General features: G+C 39.8%; 1 protein-coding gene across 6 annotated transcripts in view; it reads left to right on the top strand.

The window, feature by feature from the left end:
- The window catches only part of ZNF536 (zinc finger protein 536), a 319073-nt gene that overhangs the window by 75420 nt on the left and 218653 nt on the right, over positions 1 to 25000 (top strand). For all 6 annotated transcript variants that reach the window (XM_072346336.1, XM_072346340.1, XM_072346335.1 and 3 more), the window contains exon 4: positions 20235 to 20352. The gene's annotated coding sequence lies outside the window, so the exon portion shown is untranslated. The remainder of the gene's footprint in view (positions 1 to 20234; positions 20353 to 25000) is intronic.

Raw genomic sequence — 25000 nt, 5'->3', positions numbered from 1 at the left:
TTCGTTTACTTTTTTTAAAGTATCAGCATGGAACTTAGCTCTGAACTATAAAATAAAGTCCATTTTGTTCATGTGATCAGGTAGTTCTGCTTGTGTGAAGTGGCATGTGCTGGAGGATTTTGGACATAAGCACAACCATAAAACAAGACATACACGGTAAATGTCTGCACTATGCGATGGGATTTAGAATCTTAAATCTTCAGATGCTTAGTAATGTAGAATTCTCTTAGGTATCTAAGAACCTTATTTAGGTGACAGTCCTTGTTAGGTTCAGGTAGGTTCCTATGTACCAGCACTAACACCAGAACCTGCTTGTGTACAGAACCTGCATGCTTTGCAAAAAGGAGGGCCTCAGGATTCAGGAGCTCTGCCGAGTTCCCAGTAGATATTGCAAGACTCAGCTCTTACATGAGTGCTCTATTTGAATGTAGACAGAAGTGCTTTATTTCATCGGACTGTGGCACTCTAGGAAATTCTATAGCGATCATATATATGTAATTCATTTTGTTTCTGTTCAGTGTTTGTGAGTCCTGTATATTACGCAGTTGTGAAATATTTGGAAAACACATAACTGAAGTAGCGTTTCACATTTGTGTGTTCCCATAAGTGTATTTAACAGTTAATGAAAGCCATGGGACTGAAAGCTGTTGAGGCAGAAATCTTATTCAGAAGAAGACTAGAGCTGTAGTGCTCTCTGACTCATTTGATCCTCCCATATCTCCTTTGGGATTCAACCATTTTTAAAAGGAATTACAGATAGCAGTAGAAGAATAGCTTTGTTGCTGGCTATTCAGTCTGTGGTGTTTCAACATAGGACACAGATTAATGTAATTTATTGTGTTGACTTTTGTTTTCTGGACATCTGCTCAATACACCCAAATTCCTTCTGTATAAGGCTCTGAGCAGCCATCAGTTGGTAGCAGTTATAAAACACTGGGCTAGATATTCACTGGTGACTTGGAGGTGAAGCTCTTTATGCATTGGATCTCTAGTGCCCCGAGCCATCCAGTTGTCTGCATCAAATAACCCCAATGTGCCTTGTGTCAAATATTACTGATGTCACTATTGACATTGTGTCAAAAAATGTCATACCTAATGTCTGTCACTGAAGAATGGTGGTAGAATCAAAATGTGACAAAAAACACTTAGGGACAGATAATGAAAGTACTGTATGTCTTTCTCATTTCCCCTCAAAGGGAACTAAGTAAATTGTGAGTGTCTACTTAAATTTTCATATGCAGCACAAGTCATTGTTTATTTCTAGACACAGAGGTTATAGATTTAAAATTCCAAGAAATACTGGTAAATGGGTGACATTACCCCTGAACAAGTTCAAAACTACCCAAGTTAGCAGACAGAACTGGTGTGGAATGGCTCCATGTGTTCAGCCAAGGTAGCGGATAGCCGCAAATACACAGATGCAATTTGCTGAAAGACAGTACAAGGTTCTGGGCCATGAAAAGTGTGGTGATGAAAACAGATTTGGTTAGTTTTATTGCACTTCTCTGGATATTATTTGGAAGTGCTGTTTCTGAGTCTCTGGCTCACTCTGTGCGTCCTTTGCCTTCAGAAGCAGCATGGTGAAGCTGCGTGGCATTCGGAGGTCTCACGCCTGAGAACCTGCAATCAGCCTTGGGCAGATGGCTGCAGTAATTCCAAAGCACTCCTTTAAAGTAACAATAATGAAAACAATGGAAGACTTTGAAGCAGCATTCTACTCCGCTCCTAGAGCGGCTGCCTGCTGTTTTCTCAAGCAGATACCTTGTGCTGCCCGGAGAGCCTCCTGACTTGTGTGAAATAGTGTCAGCTTGTTGTCCAGGCAGTTCGTGTGGTTTGTTAGAGCCCCAAGGTCAAATCTTCTCAAGCAGTAACGAAATGTTAGGAGGCAGCACTTGATTTATCCATCAAAAGGCTGACATATCATGAGCTGTTTTAGTTTTGTACAGTTTTTCATAAAGAAGTCGTATTCAGACAGTAAGCATCCCTATGTCTGGGTCAACATATAGAATCATTAACAGCTGAGCAGCTGTACCTTCAGCACACAGCCTACCTGCACTGACTGCAGCTATCTGGGAGGCGGTGCTGACAACTCATGGAAATCCCAGTGCACTGTTCCTTTTAATCCCAAGTGCTTGGGATGGTTTTGGGGTTCTTAATTATATAACCAGCTTTTTAAGTTTTGTGATCTTGGAAGCTATGCTTTCGTCAATTAAGTGAAGTGGCTGATACTTAAGATTTTGTATATGAGTTGCTTACTGTCCTACACTCAAACTCAGAACTCACTGAAATGTGTATTTGCACTGCTCAGTTAGCACCTCTGATCTCACTGGCAGGTTGTCTTCAAAAGAGCAGACAAGAATCTTCCAAAGCTTTGCTTGGAACATTGTGTAGTCTACATCGTGCCCCTTGAAGCTCCTTTCCACATGCAGGCTCTCTCTGCCTTCCCTGTCTCATTCCCGTATCCTAAGAGAGATCCTCTGTTACAGCTTTCATACCTACACCATTTTTGAGTTAACAAAAAATATGAGACTACCTTGTCTTAGGTTTGACTTTCAAGGGGCTTAGAAGCCCAGGAGATGAAGGAAGATGCCTCTGCAAATTTCTGGTCCAGTCCAAGTCTTGAGATGGATCTGAAAGGAGAGTTTTCTTTATATTTCGTAGCATTTTCAGACATTAAAATTTCTGTTTCATACAGCGATTGGCCAAGATTGGTCAAGCTGTTCTACTTGAATAAATAATACGTGCATTAAGATATTCTAGAACTCTGACCTTTTGGCATTCACCTATGCTGATGCAACTGTGGGTTAATCCTTGCTCCAATTAAAAGAAAAAGGTCAAGAAAAGACTGAGTGGCAGTAGGAGTGTGGGAGTGAATGTGCTGGACTGGAATACCTGAGGCTGTGCTTAGGATCTTCACTTATGATACTAGAAGCCAAATCCCTGATCTACCTTGTTCCGAGCCAGACCTGAATGTAAGCCTCTCTCATTCAAAGGGAATAACCTTACTTCTAAGGTTTTCTTTATGAAATCCTGGTAATACAGATTTGTTCTGTTCTTTGTAGGGTTTTCTGCCTCTGCTTGCCCTCTAAAGCAAAGGCATGAATTCTGAATTCATATTAATTCTACAAACATTAATCCCCATTGAAAGAGTTAATGGCTGGACTTAGTCTTTGATATGGCCCTTAGCATGGTAAAGTAACACACTGAAGTTTAATATCCAAACATGGCACGTTTCCTTGCTTTTAAAGTTCTCTTTCTCATATTTAGCAGCTCAGTAATGAGAATACCTGTACAACATTAATACTTTAATAGTATTTACTAACATAAATATTTGCTTTCTAGAAGCAAAGTTACACAGAATTCCTGAACTGCAGTCTAAGCAACTGTTGGAATGTTTGAGGTAAGAAAGCTGACCTTTGGGAAGATCAACATCACGAAAACAGAGTGACCACTGTTTGTAACTTGTGTCCATAGTGAGGGGGCTTGGAATGGCAGGAAGGCAGTCGGTGCACACTATGTCACTGTGGAACCTCAGTGGAAAGTTCTTGTCGTTATAATTACATTGATAACAGAAAATATTTTGCATGAATTTCAGCATATCCTTGTACGCTCAAAACAGACAGTTCGGCAAGGTCTTTCTGCAACAGATAAGGGAAAATAAATAGAAAGAGACCTTCATTTATACTAAATGTTAGGAATTGCAAAACCTGTGTAGAAAGGAAGACTCTTGAGTCAGCTTTGTTCTAAATGCTGATGAAGTTATATTAACCGCAGCTTGAAGGCAGAGCAAAAAATGTCTTTGAGAAATCATCTTTTCCACATAAATTCTGCTCCTTCTTCCTCAGATTATTAGGTTTCCAGCTATTATTCTCAAGTGTTTGAATTCAGCATGCATCATAAAATACTGTATCCGTATATCCATATTGCTGCAGTTGTTATCCAAGCGACAGTCCTGACAGATAGCCAAAGCAGCTTTGATCAGGTGCGTAGATGGCTCTTAAGTGATTGACACATGCAAGAGTGAAGCTTCAGTCTTTCCTCAACTGGAGATGTTTTTCTAACTGTGGACAATATATGGAAGCCTTCTAAAGCAGTAAGCTTCCCACAGTTTACTTTTGGGACTGGTGTATGCAGGTGAGTGCAGACCTGAGCCTGGGGCAGTCTGGAACGATCAGGTGGTAGAACTTTTTCCAGGGTGAGCTTGTAGTTGAGAATGGAAATAGTCTTTGCTTGGTTATAATGCCAGCTCTCCTACTTGGATTATTTTTATTTTAAGGATTATTTTTTTTTTTTGGCAAAGGGTCTTACACTCTCATATTTCTTTCCTTAGCAAAGTAGTCCTACTTAGCTAATTTATTTTTCGGCTTTAAAACATCAGCATTTTATAGATCTGAATTTCACAATGTGAGGATGATTGCTACGTACAATTTGCAAAATTGTGATTAACCAGTCCCTGTTTCGAGTCAGTTCTTCCTAATTCACAAAAGGCTTCCAAGAATAGTCTGCACAAAATTCAGTGTGCAAATTGTAGGGCAGATTTTTAGAGGGCAGTTTAAAGAATGAAGTCCTAAGGGTTTTATCTATATTTATATCTCTTGTTAAACCAAACTCTTATGTAAATGTTACAATCTGTAAATAACAAGCCGAGCAGCTTTCTTAAAGGAAAAATTGCATCCACATTTTTTTTGAGATTTGGCTAAATTATTAACTTACACAATAGACTAATATACAAGTATATTTGGAAGCCACTAATGCTGGTCTGTTTCTTCATCTCTATTTTATGGATATTTAAAGGTTTAAGAATACATAGACCTTTCTTTTTCCAGTAAAAACTGACTCAAATTGAAAAACACTGCCCTTAGTGATGGCTTGAAAAAATTGAGATAGCTTTTGTATACTTTTACTTTTTATAGCCATTAATGTTGTAGTAAATCTTGTATTATTGTATACAGTCTAGATTATTCTTCATTCTTTTGCCTTTGGACAGGAAAGAAATTACTGGCTTCCATCAGTGTTATTGGCAATCCCCATATTCTGACATCTGTTCCTTTCTAAACATTTTACCAACCTTGATGAAATGTAGTTTAGTGTTAGAAGCTGACTTGAAGAAAAAATTGGATGATAAAAAAATAACATTGATTAAACACCAGAAGTAATTTACCAATGACTATCAATATTTGGATGGCCACAGCAGTTTATTTCAGAAAACCTTGACATTTTATAGAAATTTTAATCATATTTAGTCTTTGAATTAAGCTGAATAAATGATTTCTCATTTTTTAAACAGAAGGGTGAGAGACTGATTTTGCTCTATTTTAATCAAACTCTTTGAGCTCTGTTCCTGTGATTGTTTGGGGGCACATTTTATATATACCATATAATGTGCATCACCCAAATAATTTAAAACAAACAAAAAAAAGTCCTTTTTAAATTTTTTTATTATTAATACACAGTGGTGATGTCATTTGTTGTTTTGCCCTTTGCATGGAGCTGTGCCAGTGGAATATAGGCCTAGATTTACCTGTGCTGGACCAGGTGCTGGGGTGGGAGGGTCCTGTAGGGCACCTGAAGGACAAACAACGAAGATGACAATTGCCTGGTAAGTCACCAAGCTTCTTTATTAACTGTGCTTCACTGAGGTAGAGCAAAATAATAAAAGATGGGTGTAGTTGTGTTTTCTGGTATCAGATGCAGAGCAGTTATGGTTGGGCAGTGAGATACAGGACCCTTGCAAGAGGTTCTTGAGAGCTGAGGAAAAATAAGGGGGGTACGCGTTTGGTTTCCAGGGTCCAGTTTCCAAGCTAATTGCATTGTGAAGGAGTAAGGTATGAATAATACCCTCCTGGGAAAGGAAATATGCGAGAAATAAATTGAGCTGCTATAAGGCGTATGTTCTGATGCTGTCAAAGAGGTAGATGTGTAAGAGGATGAGAAGAAGAGTTTCTTGGTGTGATTATGTTCTTTTCCCGGAAGCACTCAGCAGCAGTCTCAGTGTAGCTGCTGGAATTCATGTTTTTAAGTCTGGACTGGTAATGTTCGGGAGCAGAGTTTGGGCAGTGTTAAACTGCAAGAGACATCTGGATTCTCGCTGAATCTTCTTCAGAAGAGCCATGTTTCAAAGTGGGAGGAAGGCAAAACTGTGTACGTATAGGAACCATTGAGGACGAAATGAAATTGTAGCTCTTGATGAATTCACTCAGTCGCACCAAAACTGTGAGAGGTGGGGTTACACTTCTACCAACAGGACTTCATAGGGCTCCAAAGATTGCTTATGATTCTCTTATCTTGGAGAGTAACTTGAACTTTGAGGGTTCAGTGCATTTTGCTAGAGATTTGTTTTCTCCACCTTTATGTGAAATTTTAATTTGAAGGGAAATTTTCTGAACAGCTCTCCTTTAGAAACTCAGCATTTAATGTGTAAACAGTTTTCCTTTCATTTCCAAGAAGTCATGTATGGTAGCAGAAACTGAGCGGTCTGGGTTAAAGTGGTGTGTAAACTGACAGTTTCTGGATTCCAGTACTCTGTGCTAATCATAAAAAATTCACACATTTCAGCCGGAGACCTCTCAGCATGTTTTATAAATTCATCCAAAGATGAATGAATTCTCACGGTTCCTTGCTGAGGATATTTAGTAGAGAAAGTAAACATTATAGACAAAATGTCACTTTTTAGAAGTGCATTGTTTTTCTCAAAGCTGGTTTTCTTCCTGGAAATACATTGGCTTCAACTGTGTTCACGTGTACCCACAAGGTTTGTAGCGTGGTGGTTTGGAGGCAGTGTGGGAAAAAGGGGGTGACCCAAGTTGGGATCCAGGCCTCTCCTGGGGCTCAGAGTTAATGACTGAAAATAGGAAACAGATCCCGACTCTGTCTTCTCCCAACAGATGAAACTCAGTTGTTTTGACACAGCTGTGTTTTACACAAACCTTTGGAAGAATAATAATAAAAAAATCCACATTTTAATTTCCAGCTCTTGGCGGGGGGAGGAAAGATTGAAGAAGGAAAATTGTCACTCTGTAGTCACATTTATTATTTCTTGTTCAAGTATGCAGAAATGAGGGGAGAGATAGAGCGGCTTTCCGTGGTTGTCACAGAGGTGACAGCAGGAGTTTCCCCAGGACCTGGGAGCCCAGGCTGCCCAGGGCAGTGCTCTGATCGGTAGAGGTGCCTCATAGACTCCTCGTACCATCTTTCAGGCTGCCTTTAACATATGGTTTCAAATCTGTTGGTGTTCACCTGCTCGGATACATGTACAAACTACTAGTAGGAACTACATAAATATCTAACAGATGCACACGTTCACCCTGGGATTAATGCATTCTGGACTCAGACCCGTCAGCATCACACCCCTTTGCCGTCGCATTTTATTTTTTCACTTGCTCATGTGGTGTACACCTGTGACATGCTGGCGATGCACTTGCTTGCAGTGAGAGAGCCCCTCAGGTTCAAAGCTATCCTTATATCTTTGTTCCCTTACGGGTGAACCTTTTGAGGTTTTCTCTTAGTGTTCAAAAGGCTTGAGCATGGCATTACATCTTTAAAACCTATTCTGACCCTCTTTTGAATATGCTGAATATAAAAGCAGAAATAAAGCAAGGAAAACTAGATAAATAGATGCAAGGAGACATCATAAGGAAAAAAAAAAAAAGCTTCCGAGCTTGCCAATATTACTTCATGCTTTCTATTGCAAACCTCTACACTAACAATAGACCACCAACTCATGCATCTGGGTGTGTGAATTGAAGGTACACTGAACGTGTGGGCTTTCCAAATGTAGCTCAATAGCAGGAACACCTGTGCTAAATAACTTTGCATTGATTTTATGTTATTATTATTACTATTTTTTTATTACGATATTTGCAGTCCTCTTTTAGAACTCCATACAGGGGGAAAAAAAAAAGGACTTTTCAACTTCAGATGCACAATTCTTGCAAGATTCGATGGAGGTGTTGGAAAATCACAGGGATTTGTATGCACTAAACAAATATAGCGTATGATCATAAATGGAGGAGAGACTGTTCATTTTCTGCATCCAGGTTTGCTGATGTAGGTTGGCTCTGGCTCGTCTCCTTGCTGTTCTGTCCTGTTCTGTTTCTTTTAATTGAGCGGTTGATGTTTCAGTAGCCAAAACAACAACAGAAAGGTTAGGGAAAATATTGGTATTCTGTAAATGTGAATCTTAAGGTGAATCGCTGATATCAAATTGTTAATATTTGGTAATTCATGAAATGACATACCAAACCAGAGAGAAAAATCAGGGAATTTCCATGGCTTTAATTCTCATCGCTACAGAACCATGTAGGTTATTATTGGTACCAATATTGTTTGGAGTCATACATTAGGTTTAGTGTTATGTGTGATGCTGAATTTCAGGGGGAAAAAACGTTGCCTTTCACTGCCAAGAATTTACTGTAACATTCTGTGCTATGAATCTGAGAACTATAAAGTTGGACATCATAGGTAAAATATAAGCTTACTTTCTGGTCAGCTTGTCAGCAGTGTAAATGAATCCAAGGATTGCTCACAGGGCCAGTTAACCTTTTGTTCCTTAGTGATACCCAAATGTGAGGTTCTCTTTCATCTAAGAACCTACCAATTTATGTCCATAATTTCTATTAATTCTGCGTCTCTTTCTTACATTGTTGTTACTTGAAATGGAAAATATTGGTTACAATCCAAAGGAAAAATTTATAGCCTGTCACTGTAGCCTTGTGCTATTTTAATACAATAATAGAAATGCATTCCCTCTTTGTGATAAGTGTATTTTTCCTTTTACTTTCTCATGTGATGCTGAGACCCTTTCCAGACTTGCTTTGTCTCTGTGGTACCAGGGATTATAAAGGCCTAAGGAGCCCTCAGGGATATCTGCTGACCTTTGCAGCAAAGGGACCAGGCTCCCTTGTTCTGTCCTAGTCAGACTGGGACTGTGGAAGGCAATGGGGTACGTGGTGCTGCCCTGTTAGGTCACCTATGCCCATGTGATTGTTCTCCAACACACCCTGTAGGAAGCATGGCATCCGCCAGCGTTGGGGAAAGTACAAACTTTCCCAGGCCAGGTCGTGTTCCTGTGGATATGCATGGTGAGAAGGAGAGGGAGCTCGGAGCAGAGAAGCGCTGTGTGGTTGGGAAGGAGGCCCACTGGACAGCATTTTCTTTCCAGCAATCAAGGGAAGATGGGAGTCCCGCAGCAGTAATGTGGACTCCTCTAATTACCACTTCCAAGTTATTAGCATCTGGAGCCCTTTTTCCCTTTCCTATCTAACAATTACAGAGTGGGATAGATTAACGTGCTGTGGAGGCTGTATGGGGGGCTAAGTTTCTCACTGCTGGCATGAGGTACTTTGCTGAAGTGGATGCTTTGAGCTGAAGCTCTGGGTTTTTACCTGCTGTCTAATCCCACGCAGTTTTCTTCATAGATTGATCCGATTACCACCCAAATTATTTATTTACTTCCCCGCCCCCACCAAGGAAAAAGAAGCACATCTTAAAAAGCCAAAGAAAACCAGTCGGACACATGTTTTGCACATGAAGAATCACGTCCATAGTAAAATGGGATCCATATGTGTGTTTTGGATGTGAGCATCAATGCTCAGTTTAGCTTTGCCCACATGCCAGTGTGTGCGCTGCTGCCGAAAGCTCAGAATTTCCTTGCTAAATCACAGACAAAATTTGAACTCGGGGTTGTGTCAGAGTCATAAGTTCACAGTTTTCTGTTGTTTCTTTCCCCATGTATGGTGTCCTTTGTTTACAACCAAAATCCTCTCTAGATTAAACTTTAAAAAGACTGTGTGATTTAATGGACTTAGGATCAGATTCTAACCTCCAGCCTGAAGAAAGCCTGACTGCAGCACTCAATAGCAAGGGAGGATTGTTTGCAGTTGTGAAGCAATGACCGCCAAACATCATTTAGAAAAAAAAAAGATGCTGGGACTAATTTTTGCATGGATTAAATATTCAGATGAACGTTAAAAAAACGAGTAACAATAGATGGTAACATACACAAAGGGTGAAAGAGAAATAACCATCCCAACAGAGCACTGCGCTTCTTTAAAACCATAAATATCTTTGGAAGAAAACTCCATATAAAGAACTATGCTGACTTGAAGGTATCTGCTGCACGTGTCCTGCAGAAGGTTCTGGACAGATGGAAGACTGTCCTGCATAAATCTGTTTGCAGTTTTAAAAACTTATACAGATTATTGTGGTTTTTTTCAGTTCATTGTCCAAGTTTGGGGCTTGTTTATGCTTATATGTTAATTTTATTCCTTCCTTTCACTTTCCTCCTAAATCAGAACAATCCTGTAACTGTAAGATCAGGTCCTCGCTGTTGCTCAGGTACTTCACCCTCTTCTGATAGAGGAAAGTGTTTGTGACTCCACTGCCTCCTGAGGACTGGAAATGCCATCGCTAGGGCTGTCCCTAGGAAGTGGCTCAGGTAGCAGAGCCCTTCTCCCTCTGAGGATGCAGCTGGTACAGGGGGACGAGCTTTGACTATCAGGTTAGTTCCCTGTTGAATGCAGGTAAGAAGGTGAATTAGCCAGAGAACTAAGCTTGACTTCCTCTACCAGTATTTGCTGAGTAATCTGAAGGCTGTTTTGTAGCACAGGGATATTTTGCCATCACATCTCAGGATGTGAGAAGTGGGGTTCAGATTTTAAGTGTGGACTGAGTATTCCTGTATCTGCACACAACTTAGATGGTTTGGGGATGTTAATGGTATTAAGTATAATTACTAGCTTTCATATTTGCTTTATTTATTCAAGCAAAATGAAGATGACTTTGGAGCATTTATTTTCATGATTCTTTTGTCTTATCATTGCAGTCTCGCTCCTGAAAGATAAAGCAAACCGCCTGCTACAAGCTCTTCATTATAACTTTTAAACCTTCCTACTAGAGCTTGATCAGTTAATTCGTAAGGAAAATGAACTGTTTTTCAAAAGCTGTGCTTTTATTTTTGTTTGTTATTGCCTCCACCTGAGTCTTCAACTTTGTCTCTGGGACTCAGAACTGAGCTCTCGTTTCCATGTCATAGACAACGGTTTTTAAAGCTGGAGGGAAGCACGTGTAACTTGTTGTGTTATCTTTTATTAGGGAGCAATTTCTTAAAACATGAGACCCGTAAAGAGAACATCATCAGCTGGAGGGCTGGTTTGTATGAGTGTTTCTGTGATTTGTTCCTGAGCCTTCTCCTGAACGTTCTTGTTAAGTTCTGTGGTTTAACAAGTGTATTTCTCAGATACTTAAGTGGAGCGTGTTTCACTCTTCTTTCACATAAGCCATCCTTATAAAAGCAAAGAGTTGAAGTTTTAGAGAGGAGGTGGTTACGCTGATTTTACCAAGGTGCTGTTGTTTGCAGAAAGTAAGTGTGTAAATAACGACCAGCTTCACTTCCTGCCCAGTGGCCCAAATATGTTATCCATACAAATATTAAGAAATTTAGAAAAAGCTTTTCATCTTTAAGTTGTGCTTTAAAAGTCTTGTTGTGACTCCATAAGACGTCTGACCATCTTATGTACCTGAGATTGTTGTTTGTGCAGTAACGGTGCGTCCCAGGGAGTTTTATGGGACTCTATGCTATTTCAGGACTAGGACTACAGAAAGCACTTGAATATAAGGCTAAGATGGATCGATCCTGGCAATGTTTTGCTTGGCAAAAGATCAGGAAATATCATGATTCCAGAGCCAGTCTGTGCAGAAACCTGAAGGAGAAGGTCTTCCCTCTCCTTTGGATGAGTGGCCTTATCTGTGATGGTGTTGCTCATTCAGCTAACAGATAAATTCGCACTTATTTCTGGAGAAACGTTTAAGCCTGTGCTTGCATGAATGCATGTATGAAACCTAGGTTTTATATCTTCATATGGGTGGTGATTGCCATGCTGTGAACTAATAGGACCTCTCTGTCGGCTCAGAATCTCATGGTATTGCTGTGCAGCCCAGCCCCACTGTGCACCGTCAGAGGACTCTGCCAGCGGAGCAGTGGCTGATAAAGACAGGCAGCAACAGCAGCAGCAGTGCTGGCCTTCTCCACAGCAGGGTACCACAGATGTTTCAGATAACAGAGTGAGCTTTGCTGACAGAACATGTGTGTAATATATAAAATAATGGGAACCGAAAGAAAAAAACAGGGCCACTCCAATCCACCCATGTAAAAATGTTTTTTATTTATAACTGAGCAGCTGAATACAAATGTTGTTTGGTTATAAAAAAGAGAAGAAATACCAGGCTGATGTGGATGAGAAGCTGTGCATGGCTTCGTGTAAAACACTGTGCATTGAAATCTTTTTCTTGTCCCTTGGGTGGGTCCAGATCTTCAGCTGGGGTAAATCAATGCAATTTTAGTTCCTAGCAATTACATGCTTTTTTTTTTCTTTTTCTTTTAAACATCCTCTAAAGATCCGACTGTGCTGTGGTTGTAGGGAAATCCTGTGGCCAGAGTTTCCTGTGTAACCCTATGGAAAGCTGAGAAGCTTTCTGCCAGAACCAGCTCTGCAGATCAGTCGCCACCCTGAGTTTGTCAGGGTAGACCTGGAGAAATGGTGATGTGTGGTGGTGGCCTCCACTGCCAGACAAAAACCAGGCAGTTCTTATGTAAGATAATTAGCTGGGAAATGGAACCATTACAGCAGAAATCCCTCTTTTTATAACAGGGGATTATGATCTACTGTTCAAGTGTCCCAAAGAAGTAAGTCTGACCTAATACGTGAGGAATCCTTGAGTGAAGGAGATTTTGGGTGGCTTTCCTACATCAGTTCTAGCAGTGTGAGCAAGGAGCAGGAATGGAGCATCCTAGAAATGGCTGGGTCACCCAGAGGGGTCCACTGGTATCTATATTTGGTGCTCCTGTACTGGGGTCCCACATGGCCAGCTGAAAAAGGGCTGGAAAACAACCAGGAGAAGGAGGCACAGGCTGGGCTGCCTGCTAGCCCCCCCATGTGCCCATACAACATGTGCCAGCGCAGGTGCGTGCAGCTCAGTGTGCCGCCTTAGGAGAGAGAAATAGGCAATGGGATTCAGCACAGTGGAACAGGAAGCTTCTATCAGAGGCTAATAAATGTTTCCTTTTAAAATGGGGAGATGCTTATGCGAGTCCAGATACAAAGGGAAAGTAAGACAGCCCCCAGAGGAATCACTGAGGTAATAAATGTACTTACTAGGGCAGTGTGTGCTGGAGCAAGGAAGAAATGGGCTCAGACCAGAAGAAAATTAGAACCTCAAGTGCAAGCTGAGACTGGCTGGTCAGATGGAATTCAACCCTTTCCTCTGAGACAAGTGTGTATGCTGGTGCCTGCGTGCTTTGATTACCTGGGACTGGCATGGCCGATGAAAAGAACAACAGTGTATTATTTCTGCCACCTGTCCTGCTTGAAGAAGTAAGACTTGCAAATAGAATAGATGGTAATGAGCTGATGAAGGGTTGGGTTCTCTGGGCATGTACAGGTGGTTCTGCTTCTACTGCACTGCGATGGATCAGGGTCTGTTTGGCCATCAGGTTGCTGTGATGCACAGCTTAGAGCCATCAGGTGGTTCGTGCTCTTTAGGACTGGCTGTGGGGTGATGGCTGGGCCAGCACTATGCTGCATGTGCTCTTGTGCCCTTTATTTTATTCTGAATACAATCATGGAAGTTGTGAGAGGTAATGAACACTTATTTACAGTGAAATCAACGTGAAATTGGAGACAGATGATCTGTAGTGGCTGTCTCTGAAGCTGAAATACAACTACAGCAAAGTTGTGGCTGTATATACGTAGTGGTCAGTTCAGCAAGGCTTGTTCCAGTAAAGCAGGGTATGTAAAAGCAGGAGTTGCCCATTGCGTTTTTTAATGGGAGTAAAATAAATCCTGATTTGAGCATTGTCTTATAATTGAGATCCACATTAAACAGGCCAAGGTCAGAACTCTATGCAGAAAATGCTCATCAAGCTGCCCAATAAGATACCTTTATTCAGCCAAATTGGAAAAGTTGTACGTTACTCAGAAGATCAGAATAGAGTCCTTAGTGAGCAAGGTTAGGAGGGATAGAAACAATCGGCTTATATGGAGTATTTTTACTTCATAGGAATGTGGTTCTGATTGCTGAAAATGTATCCCTTGCATGAAGTACAAGTATAATCCTATGCCTACTTTGCCCTTTGAGTAAAAGTATGCTTAATAGCAATTTCAGGGAAAAAAAAATCTATTTAAAGCCTGTTGAGCAGAATATCCACTTTCAGAGGGAAACTATAAGTGAATAATGTTAATGGAGTTCTGTTTTGTAAGATGCATAGGACAACTAATAGAATCAAGCTACTATAATAGTGGATGATTGAATTACATTTAAGAGAGTACCTAATTTATGACCTTTAAAAATAGTTTTAGAGCTGTCTACTTGATAGGTTTTATAAATCCTAGACCTCCTTCATACAAAAGTTTTAGGAGTCTCATCTCTCACTTTATATTATGGTCAGAGGACCATTTGTGCTATTGTACGTCAGCAGTTCCATTAAAATATTTAAGTAGGCTAATTACTAAAAGAAAAAAACTGCCCTCTGGAGAAAATGATTGTACCTGTTTATTAGTGTGGGAGAAGTTCTTAATCTGGGAGTAAATTCTGAACAAAAGCAATGAACAATGACCAGACCTGGAGCCTCCTGAGAAAAGGGAATTAAGCCTTATAAATACTGATTATTGAGTGTTTTCCCCCAAAACAGAAGTGTTTATTAAAGAAAAAAACAACTTTTACATAACTTCCATCAATCACTGGCTCGTTATGTAAAGGAACATGAAGTTTTTCACCCCATTTCCTTCCATTTACTTTGCTGTGAAACTCTTGATGCAGTATTACATCGTGCAAAGGAGAACCCCCACATTTCTTGCAAGCCTTATTAAGTTGCTTTGAATTTCATCACTTTTACAGAGATGATCACTCTTGCAGTTATTTTAGGTTGCATTCTTTGGGAAAGTAAAGAAAATCTGGAAGCCCTTCCTTGCAGCCCTGCCTGGGATTTATGCACAGATTCTGTGTGAATACCCTTCTAAAACTCTGTTAAGTTTTACATGGTTCCTTAAAACATCCTACAATTTTGTTAGCTTTTGTGCTGGAGAGTTACGCCTGCTGTGGTGTCATTCATTGCTCATCTTAAAAGAAGGCAGAGAACAAAGGTGGAATAAGCTGCTAATCTTTTGGATCAGCCAGACGTTACTATTCAGTGGTATATGGGAATTTAAGGCACCAGTCCTTAAGGGCGAGAGGTGCAGGAGAGGGGCTCTGGGGCTGCCAGCAGCAATCACTCCCTTGCAGCATCTCGGTTGTTACAGTGTTGGTGCGTCATGCTGTCTTAAATGTGGCTTTTGCCTGCTGGGTGCAATGGAGCTCTCTGCAGAGCATTGCATTTCCAGAGAGCTACAAATGGAATTGGCTAGTTTAAGAATGCTTTTTTTTGTTTGTTTGTTTGTTTTTTTGTTTGTTTGTTTTTTTTTGTTGTTTTTGTTTTGTTTTGTTTTTGTTTTGTTTTTCTTTCCAAGATTTAGCAGTAATTTAGCAAGGCAGACCCTTACACTTTATAGTTACTGCCTGCCATAGAAAACAGTGCCATAGTTCTGCCTGGGTTCCCTTTGAGGTAACCTCAAAATTGCTGCAGATTTGGGGCAAAAAGGCTGCACTGCGTGCACAATTAATGGGCAGTCTGGAAAAAGGCACTGAGATTTTTGTGGTCAATAATATTTACAGTTCTGGGCTTTATAATGTAAAGTAAAAACTGTTTTGTTTTACAGAGAAGCTCCGTTATAGGTCAGCCCTTGTCTTAAGCAGCCACTTGAAAGCGCCCCCTTAGAATCCCAGTACAGTTTGCCCTGATCGTTAGTTAAGGCCCATTTCTGCCACCTCTGTGGTGTTTCACAGCTCCATATGGTGGTTGCTTAAGGCTGATTTAAGAGTAAACAAGAAGTACAGGATTTCAGTCCTACAAAGGTATGGCACTGAGTCTACAGAGGCGAAGAAATGCAGAACAGGAGTATTTCCTTTATTTCACACTTAGTGTGTCAGGAATCAAACAGGGAGTCTCCCTTTCTGTTTCGTCCCTCTTGATGGTTATTTATAATGCTACCTTTTCCAAGGCAACTTTGTTTGCCATAATTGATGCTCTTCTGAAAAAGAAATTTCTCCACCTCCTGTACGCTCAGTACTTGCTACAGGGAGAGCTGCTGGCTTTGCCCCAGACTGCCTGGAGTCTGCATGCTTCTACAGGGAACATCTCTGGAGTAGCGAGGGATATTTTTGAGCATATGAGGGAGAATGTCAGGCTAAAGCACCACAAGTAATTTATAGTTCTCAGTTCCTGTGCAAGTTACCAGTGCTTCCAGTTTCTTCCCCCCACCCTTATTTGTAGTTATCAGTTATAGAATCTTGACTTAATATTGTTAATTGCATAGTAAACAGAACAATATTGTTTGCCCCAAGACAGATTACCATTTCTCATTACCGAATTCTCATAGACCACAAATCATCGATACCATCTCCACCAGTTATAATAAAGTTTATCTTCAATCTGATAAAAAGCATGTACTGAATAATAACTGGTGCTCTTATTGTAAGTGGTTTGAAAACCTGCTTTTTTAAAAGCTGGGTAGCACAGGAGTCACAATTCTGAATATGGCCAGGCGAAGCGAGGTGAGAGGTGTGGACAGAAATGGTCAGATTCCCAAATGCTGCTCTGTGGTGCAGTGTGTGGGGTTGCACTTAATAAGGGATGAACCTCTTACTATAGGCAGCCAACCAAAACCACAGTCCCACTTCTCCTGTGTTTATGTGAGTTGGTACTTGAACCTGTTATTTGGTGTGTTACGCATTTTCATCTTCAGCTTATTCATGAAGAATTAAAGTGCATTTAGATGCTGGCAGAAAGTTTATCTCCTCAGTTCAAATTGCAGCGACCCTCAGTGGTCTGAAGGTTTCTGGCTCCATTCCCAAGATGAGCAGTTAGACCTGCAAAATGGCAAACTAAGTACTGTCTAAAATCAGGCTGAAAACTGGTCTTGTTTTATTTATCTCCCAAAGCCTTTCTACTCCCAGTAGGTTCACCACCACCCACAGATGAAGAAGAAACTATTTCACGCAACCCACCAATATCCATAAATAATATGGTAGGAATATAGTAATGCTTTTCAACTATATACAGTAGTGTATAAAACGAAAATCCTTCAGGAGTGAATTTCCTGTTTTCCCCACTGAATTTAGGTACTCTTTAGAACTTCAACCTTTTAGGCCTAAAAGTTTCTGAGTTTACGTGTACTATGATGGGAGCAAGTGCAGCATTACATAAATGTACTTCAGAATAATATCAGTCCAAATGTTAACTTCAGCTGAATTTTGCATTTTCCTACCAATGTTGGGTAAAATCAGGTGCAGCCATGAAGCTCAGTTCTAAATACAAACTTTTTCAGAGCCCAGCTCTGCTCTTGTAGCACTGGTTTGGTAAGAACTGCTAAAATTTTGAGTCTGTTTTAAAATCTGGGGGCTTTAGAAGACAACTGAAAATACTGTGCAAGTCCAGCAGGGTTTGGATGTAGGTATGTGGGTTTGTGGTTGAATCAGGTCCTGGTTTAATTCTGTGGGGAAAGAAGGATGCAGCAGGATTCTGTCAGAGTTGAACCCCGAACTCATTAAAATATTACAATAAAGTAATTAATGCACATGGCCACTAGACACTCTTAAAATGTAAATTTCACAGCTGTAAGAAATTAAATTTGTTTAAAAATAACAGAAGGCTCAAGTACAAATTATGGAGTAAAAGCCTATAAAATTTCAAACTTGGTTTTAAGGCACAGATTTTTTTATTTTATTTTTATTTTTTTTTACTAGATCATTTACTTTAGCACTAGCATTCAGAAACTAAATTCTTTGTCTGTCTGTTCCTCTGAAGTTGTAGCCAGGCACTGGTGTAGAACTGACGAGCCGGGAAGTTTTCTTTTCAGAAGGTCAGAAGTACAAGGCAGATCTTTCTTAAAGCGCATCTCCCATCTTCAAGACTTTCCAGGCTTGCAGCTACAGCAACAACATTGTGGAGCTCACTGAGTGCTGGTGTGAGTAGTTGGCGCAGCTGGGAAAGGAGACCTTTCTCTGTTGATACCAGGTATCAAAAGGGGCTGGGACCACTGCTTTGTCCCTACATGACTATTCTGCTTGACACATGAAGAACTTGACCAATGTGAGATAAGTCAGTGATGTTCCACATCAGAGAGGGAAAGAAAATTAAAACTGTATGGAGTTCAGGAGTGATGGAGGCAACTGGATGTTGCAAGGAATGCCATGCCTGTCTTCTAAATGCAGAGACCTAATCCTAGATTCTCTGACACTTTCTCACCCATCACTGTTTACAAACATGGGCCTGACTATAACGCAAGAAGAAACTTTGACTAACAAATATCCCACAGTGTATGTCAGCATGTTTACATTTGAAGCAGTGTTGAAATACAGTGTTCCACATAGGCTTCTCGGTGAACCAACTTCAGCAAGGGACTTGCTTGGTAGGAGAAAGGAATTTTGATCAGAATATGTTCCAGATGACTTCTCTTGGAGATCTACTACACAATTTATGCTACGTGCATAACTATTAAAAAGTTCAGATTATGACCCCTCTAATGTTATTTTAATGCTATTTTTTAAATGTAATTATAAATCAAATTATATTTGAGATCTGAAGCTGACAGTAGTGAGCTGGAACACTCTAAGAGCTGCTTTAAAAATAGCCCCTCTCAAACTTTATTAGTGATTTCAGAAGGAGATATGCAAGCGGGCTGGCTTTATCCACGTTGGTTCTGTCTGAGATAAGAAAGCCAGCAAAGTGTCTGCTATATTCTGGTCTCCTGAGACATAACACAGAATTTGTCATCTTTACCTGGGAACAACATTTCCATACTCTGGAAACATTGGCTTCTTTGAGCTACAGGACAAGGCTTTAACCTCAAACTTCTTCCTCTTCACTTCCTCTTTCTTTATTGTAACTCATTTCTTTAAAGATTTAAATTTCTAAATACTGGTCAGACATGCCAAAAAAGAAAAAATAAGTAAAAAAAAACGAAACAGCTTGTGCTATAGTGGGAAACACAAGCAGCCATAGGAATAAAATGTGCATAGTGACTGAGGCTGTCATTTTGCTCAATGGAACATGCTCATCTGAGGGATGGTATGTATGTGCTTGAGAAAGTGAGCTGGAAAAGAGACCAGGATGTGGCTGAGAGGATATAAGTGTTAAGCAGGGTTGAAATGTTCTTTTAAAATACACCTACATAGATTTTGGTGACTTACACATATATATATGTGTGTGTGTGTATGTATGTATATATATATATTATCTATGTATATATGCATTTCTTAAGTAGATGTAAATATTTGCATTGCATACTCTTGTAACTTGCCTGAAAATTAACTAATCCACAAAGATAGTGCATTAGATATTATTTAACTCATTTTTCCTCTAATATAGAGGTTAGTAAGGAAGAAAAAAGCCCACACTGGGTAGGTAGATCTGAACAAACAATTCGTAACAACTCCTTTAGTTATATACTGAATTTTTTTCTTTTCTTGTGAATGTGCCAAGCATTTATTCTGTGCTTACAGAACTCTTCAGTGAATAGTACGTTTTCAGAATCTTTACTGAGTTGGGTTTTTTTGTTTGTTTAGCTTATTTATACATGTATAGTCATAGCTGGTTACCTAAATCACGTTATTTCTTCTGTTCCCTGATCGCGTGAGTTACATATTTACTTGATTCAATACACAATGTAAATTGCGAGCATTACAGCTGAACATACATCTCAGATTTTTTGTCTGGTTGCTCAGTTACGTAAATCAGCCAGGAGCAGGGAGGGGACGCACCACACGAGCTACTTAAGCAGCTAATACTTTTAAAATGTGAGGTTCTGTAATCAAAAGTATACCTTCTGACCACCATGTGAAGACTAGATAAATTAAGTGGCCTTAATTCGATTCCCTGATTAACGGTTGATGCTGCTACATCTACAGAATGAATGTTAAATTCAAACTTCAAGTTGAAATCTGAAATCAATGAATATTTAAGCATTCTAGATGTTGACTGTGAAGACGTGCTAATATTGGTACAGCACATATGCTCCAAATTTTGCAGACAGACAAAACCAGAAAATAGTTGTGTGTTCCTAATGCTGTTAACTCCAAGTTTTACTTGGAATTGCAGTGTTTATTAATATTTACTCAGCTCTCTCTTTCACTTTGTTTTGCAGATGGGGAAACTGAGGCAAAGAGGTTAAAGAGCCTCTTCCAGCCACGGAGTGAGTTGATGTCTGTTCCTGCTCCCTAGACATGTGCACAGACTACTAGACTTCACTGCTCCGGCAGCAGGTAAGATGTTGTACATGTAATGTGATTAATTCTTTAATTGACTTAAATATTTCCTGGAAAGGTGAGAGACCCTCAAATATATGCATGTAAGATCTCTGTTTCAACTGAATCCCTGAATATCACGTGGAACAGATTATTCCCTGTTGCAGGTGTAGAAAAAGCATAGATTCAGTGGTGTGTGCCAACTAATAGGTAAAATGTATCTGTGAATTAAACAAACACCCTTTTCCCTCACAGTAGTTAAACAGCTGGTGTTGTGGGATGAGGGCCTTTTTTTTCCACCTTCAAAAAATGCTCCTTATGGGAAGAATGCTAAATATCTACGACTTAAGATGCTGTGTTGTTGAGAACACTGGTGGCAGTGGCTAACATGAATGTGAGAGTATGTTCAGAATTTGCTCCAAACTGTGTGGGCTGTGTGTGCAGTGCAGTTGCTGCAATTCTTGTAGATGTGGTCAGTTTGAAAGCTTCACAGTGCAGCAGCACTGTAGCACGTGATGTTGGATCTACAACTTCTTAGAAAGCATTTTGGCATATAAAGCATTCAGGAGTTGCAGTTGCCCCAGGCAGTGAGATGTAGACACAGGGATTTTGCTCCACAATGTTGAAAGCAAAAACTTCTTCATTGTGGTTAAGATTTTACATGAGTAAGGATTATAGGATTCCATCCAGCGTGAGTAAGGAACCCTGGAAAGAAGGCCATACGCCAAGTGGAAAGGGCAGTGCTGCAGTTCTATGGCTTCTATGGTTCTAAGGTTGCTGCATTAGTTAGTGGAGTATGGATCCTGTCACCCTTTCTCATGATGTGAACCAGCTGTCTTGTAAGGATAATACAGTTTAGCCATGAGTCAATCTGGATTCATTCAGGAAGTGTTATCAAAGCTGTGTGCCAGATCTCTACTTGGTGCAGGAGTAGCACCAAGGGATAGAGTCAGAATCCCTCTGTGTGCTGATAGGCTGCTTACTTTTCTTCCCCACACATGGAGTAGAAGATGGAGAATTTGTAGCCCAGTAAAGAACAAAAAGATTTTTGCCTTCGAGGAGTTTTCTGCCTCTTCGCCTTCAACAGGAGTAAAATTCTGCACTAGATGGTAGTTCTGCATGTGGGCAGAGGTAGAGCTTGAATAGTTGACAGTATATGAATAGTTGGCCACAGGCTTCTTGGTGGAAGTGCATTCTCACCAGAGCCTCTCTTGGAATGGTGACTGAAGTCTTAACACCCGATTCAGTGGGGAGACAAATTTGTTTCCCAAGACTAATCCCTAAGCAGTAAGTGACAGGATCCCAGAAATAAGGCGGAGCTTGATAAGAAAATCTGATGATAACCGTCCAATAGGAATATAGGTAGATTAAGGAAGGAATTATTATGACTGACATTCATGTTGTTTCTGGAAAGTTCCCAGATCAATCAACTTTACTAAGTTGCAGCCTAGTTACAGGACATTTCTCATTTAGTCTTTCTGACTATGTGCTTGCAACCCCCAAACTGCTTGCACTCTGTAAGTGAGGTTTATTTCAGAAACTGTATTTCAGTACAGTGCGTAAATGCATTCAAATGCTTGCAGCTAAGTGCACTGTACTTTGCTGCATATCAGGTTCTTCAGTTTTTCCTGTATGATGTAAACAGACTTACGATGTAGGCATAATTGTATTTTCACTTCTAGAAGAATGCAAAGTGTTGCATGGCACTGAATAGTTTGGTAGGCTTGTTCTGCTTTGTTTAAACACTTAAGTATGCAATCCTGTATTTAAGACAGAATTTCTTGTACCTTCTGTAGCTTTCCCTTCTCTCAGCATTCAGAGTAAAGAATGTCCAGAATTTCAGAATTATTGTTCTCTTGTATCTGGGTAAGGACGCGTGCAAAGTAAGTCTGTCTGTGCTCCCTCCTTTGGTATGCAATCTACAGTCTATATTTAACTCTGTACATACACAGTGCAAAGAATCACAGCATAGCAGCTGTTTGGTGGTGACAACATAGGTATAGTCACAAAAGAACTTCAGATAATTGCTTGAATAACATCTCCTCCAAAATGCTAATCTTCCTGTGAAGGGAACCCATTGCAACAGGCAACACGAGCATTTTTATGTTCTGTGTTTTCTGCTGCCGTGCACTTAATGCTGTTCAAACCGTATCGAAGAGACTCGAGGAAAAAAAAAATCAGCCATTAAAGACTTGCTCTTTGTTTTTTCAATCTGTGACCCCAGCAATCTCTTTAGCAAGCCATGGTTCAGTAAACTGGCACACAGCAGTAGTTCTACAGTGGAAAAATCATAAAACAGATGGAAGCTTTACATTTTTGTTTAGTTTTTAAGAGCAGTTTTTATAACATCGCTTAAAATCATTCTGATGCATCATACTGTTTACACTTAAAGCTTTGTAGCTAAGATGTTTACACTATAGAGAATGTTTTAAGATATTTTATAGTTATGATATTTAGATAATTGGCAAGAAAAAAGATAGTTTGTTGAGATTACAGTGATGTTGGTAACCGTGAAGTAACTTATGAGTCTCAATAAATATGTCCAGTTCGGTGGAAAGTACAAACTCAGTTAAAACAACACAAGAGGGAATATCTTTTTAGTGAAATCATTTCCTTTTCTTAATCAAAAGATGACAGCCACAGCCTTAGAACTCCCATCTGTAATGCACCACTCCGCGGATCTGCGTACATAGCTTTGCTTTTTATGATTGATAAAGTTATATCAAATCAATCAATTAATGTTCTGCATAAGTTAAGTCGAGTTATAGGCAAAAGTTAATAACGTCTGCGTTCCACGAAGAAGTGGAAGCGATCTAAAGTGAATCCCACTCATTTTCTCTTAGTAAAGATAAGTACATGTGGCTGTTTTCATGTAGAATGTCTTCAGAGCTTAGTTTTGGAACATTAGGGGAAAAAAAAAGTCCCCAAAAACGCATTAATCAAAAACAAGAACTCTTTTTAACTTTAGTAACTGCTCAGAAGTGAAGTATGAAATAGTCTGTGTGTGGGCCACAAATGTTGGGAATGCAAACATTTCACAATAAACATGTTTAAATGAAAGTACTTGGCTAGATATACTGGAAGATAGTACATGTTGGGTTAATTAATGCATACTCCATAAAAATAAACCTCACTTTCAAGATCTGACCAATAAAAATCATTAGTATATTTGGATCAGATGTGCTGATGGATGATTTTTGTGTGTACGTTAAAGTTTTGTCAAGCGAACTGTCCTTGAAAAACCTAGAAACAGATTTCAATTTAAAGTCAAAACGCCCCATTATGACTACTTTGTGCTCTCCAGTAGTGATATGATGAATTATTTCAGTTCTATCTTCTATACTTGCGATTGATTTACTATTGATAGCTTTAAATTTATCATTTTAAACGCACGAATCGCAGCTACGTAGCAAGAAACTGTTCAGTTTCACAGGAATTGTTTGCCTGTAGAATGCAGTATCTGATCGTAGGCATAATCAAATTACTGTACCACATTACTTTTCTTCAAAAAAAAACTTCCTGATCTTAAATTGAATCATTTGAAGTACATGAGTAAAATTTTACTTTAAAAAAATAATAATCAACTGAGGGAAGTCATACGTATGCATATAAATATGTGAACTGGCTTTGCACTGTATTGTGCTGCTGATACAGTTAAAAGCAGCGCAGCAATTTTTGCCAGTCTTTCATGTTGAAGAGCATCTTTCTCCGATCTGCTCTCAGTAAAGGCTAGGTGGTGATCAGTGCTTGACAGATGTCAGAACACAACCCAGCTAATATACTGAGTTGCTCTGTAGGAATGCTCGTTCTGCACCCCATGGCCTAGGAGAGCCTGTATTTCAGTAGAGTAGAATCAAGTAGAATTTACCTAGAGACTGTTTTCTAAAAATGAGGTGAATGCATTTTTACTTTAGTCCCTTCTCCAATAATACGTGACTCTCCAAAACTAACATAATATCAACAGGACACATGCTTAATTTGCAGTCAAAATACAAGCAAAACCCTTCCCCCATGGTTCCCTGCCACAGATGTTTGGTTAACTGTAACAGCAGCCGTAGGTTTAAGAGCATTTGTGCCCAAGAATCTTTGTACCTCTGTGGTCATATTGACATCGTTTAAGACCTGTTGTAACTTTATCAGATCTATTCTGTTGAATTTACAAAGTCACTGCTCTCACATGTGAAGAAAAACCTTTGCTGAAAAATCTTCACCTGACATTGTCCTGCACTATATAAAGTTTTAGGCATTCTGTATTTCAACTCATCCAGCAGTTACTAGTGAGCACTATGGAGGATTTAGAGGTGAGGTGATAATTCCGTGTTCAAATAGGGTAGGATTCTGTGGAAACTGGTTAGTACATTAGATGGCTACAGAAGTACCTTAGTCAGGTCTGATGCTGCCAATGGAGGGGAGTGAAAGTGGCTGCCTGGTGTGTAGTAGATAAGTATGGAAGAGGTCTGCAAATGTGCTAGCAGACAAAGACAAGAAAGCTTGGATGGGGCACAGCTGAAGAGGGAAGAACTGGAAAGAGACAGGCAGTCGAGCAGGCCTTGGTATTGGCAGGAAACACGATCTGCACAGCTGTATCCGTAGCTAACTTAAAACTGACATGACTTTCTTCCGATGGTGATATATATCAAACTCCTCTTTAAAGAGGGAATAAATG

Source organism: Excalfactoria chinensis, chromosome 11, assembly GCF_039878825.1.
Source record: "Excalfactoria chinensis isolate bCotChi1 chromosome 11, bCotChi1.hap2, whole genome shotgun sequence".
NCBI classification, from domain to species: domain Eukaryota; kingdom Metazoa; phylum Chordata; class Aves; order Galliformes; family Phasianidae; genus Excalfactoria; species Excalfactoria chinensis.
This window is presented reverse-complemented; position numbering and strand designations above follow the sequence as displayed.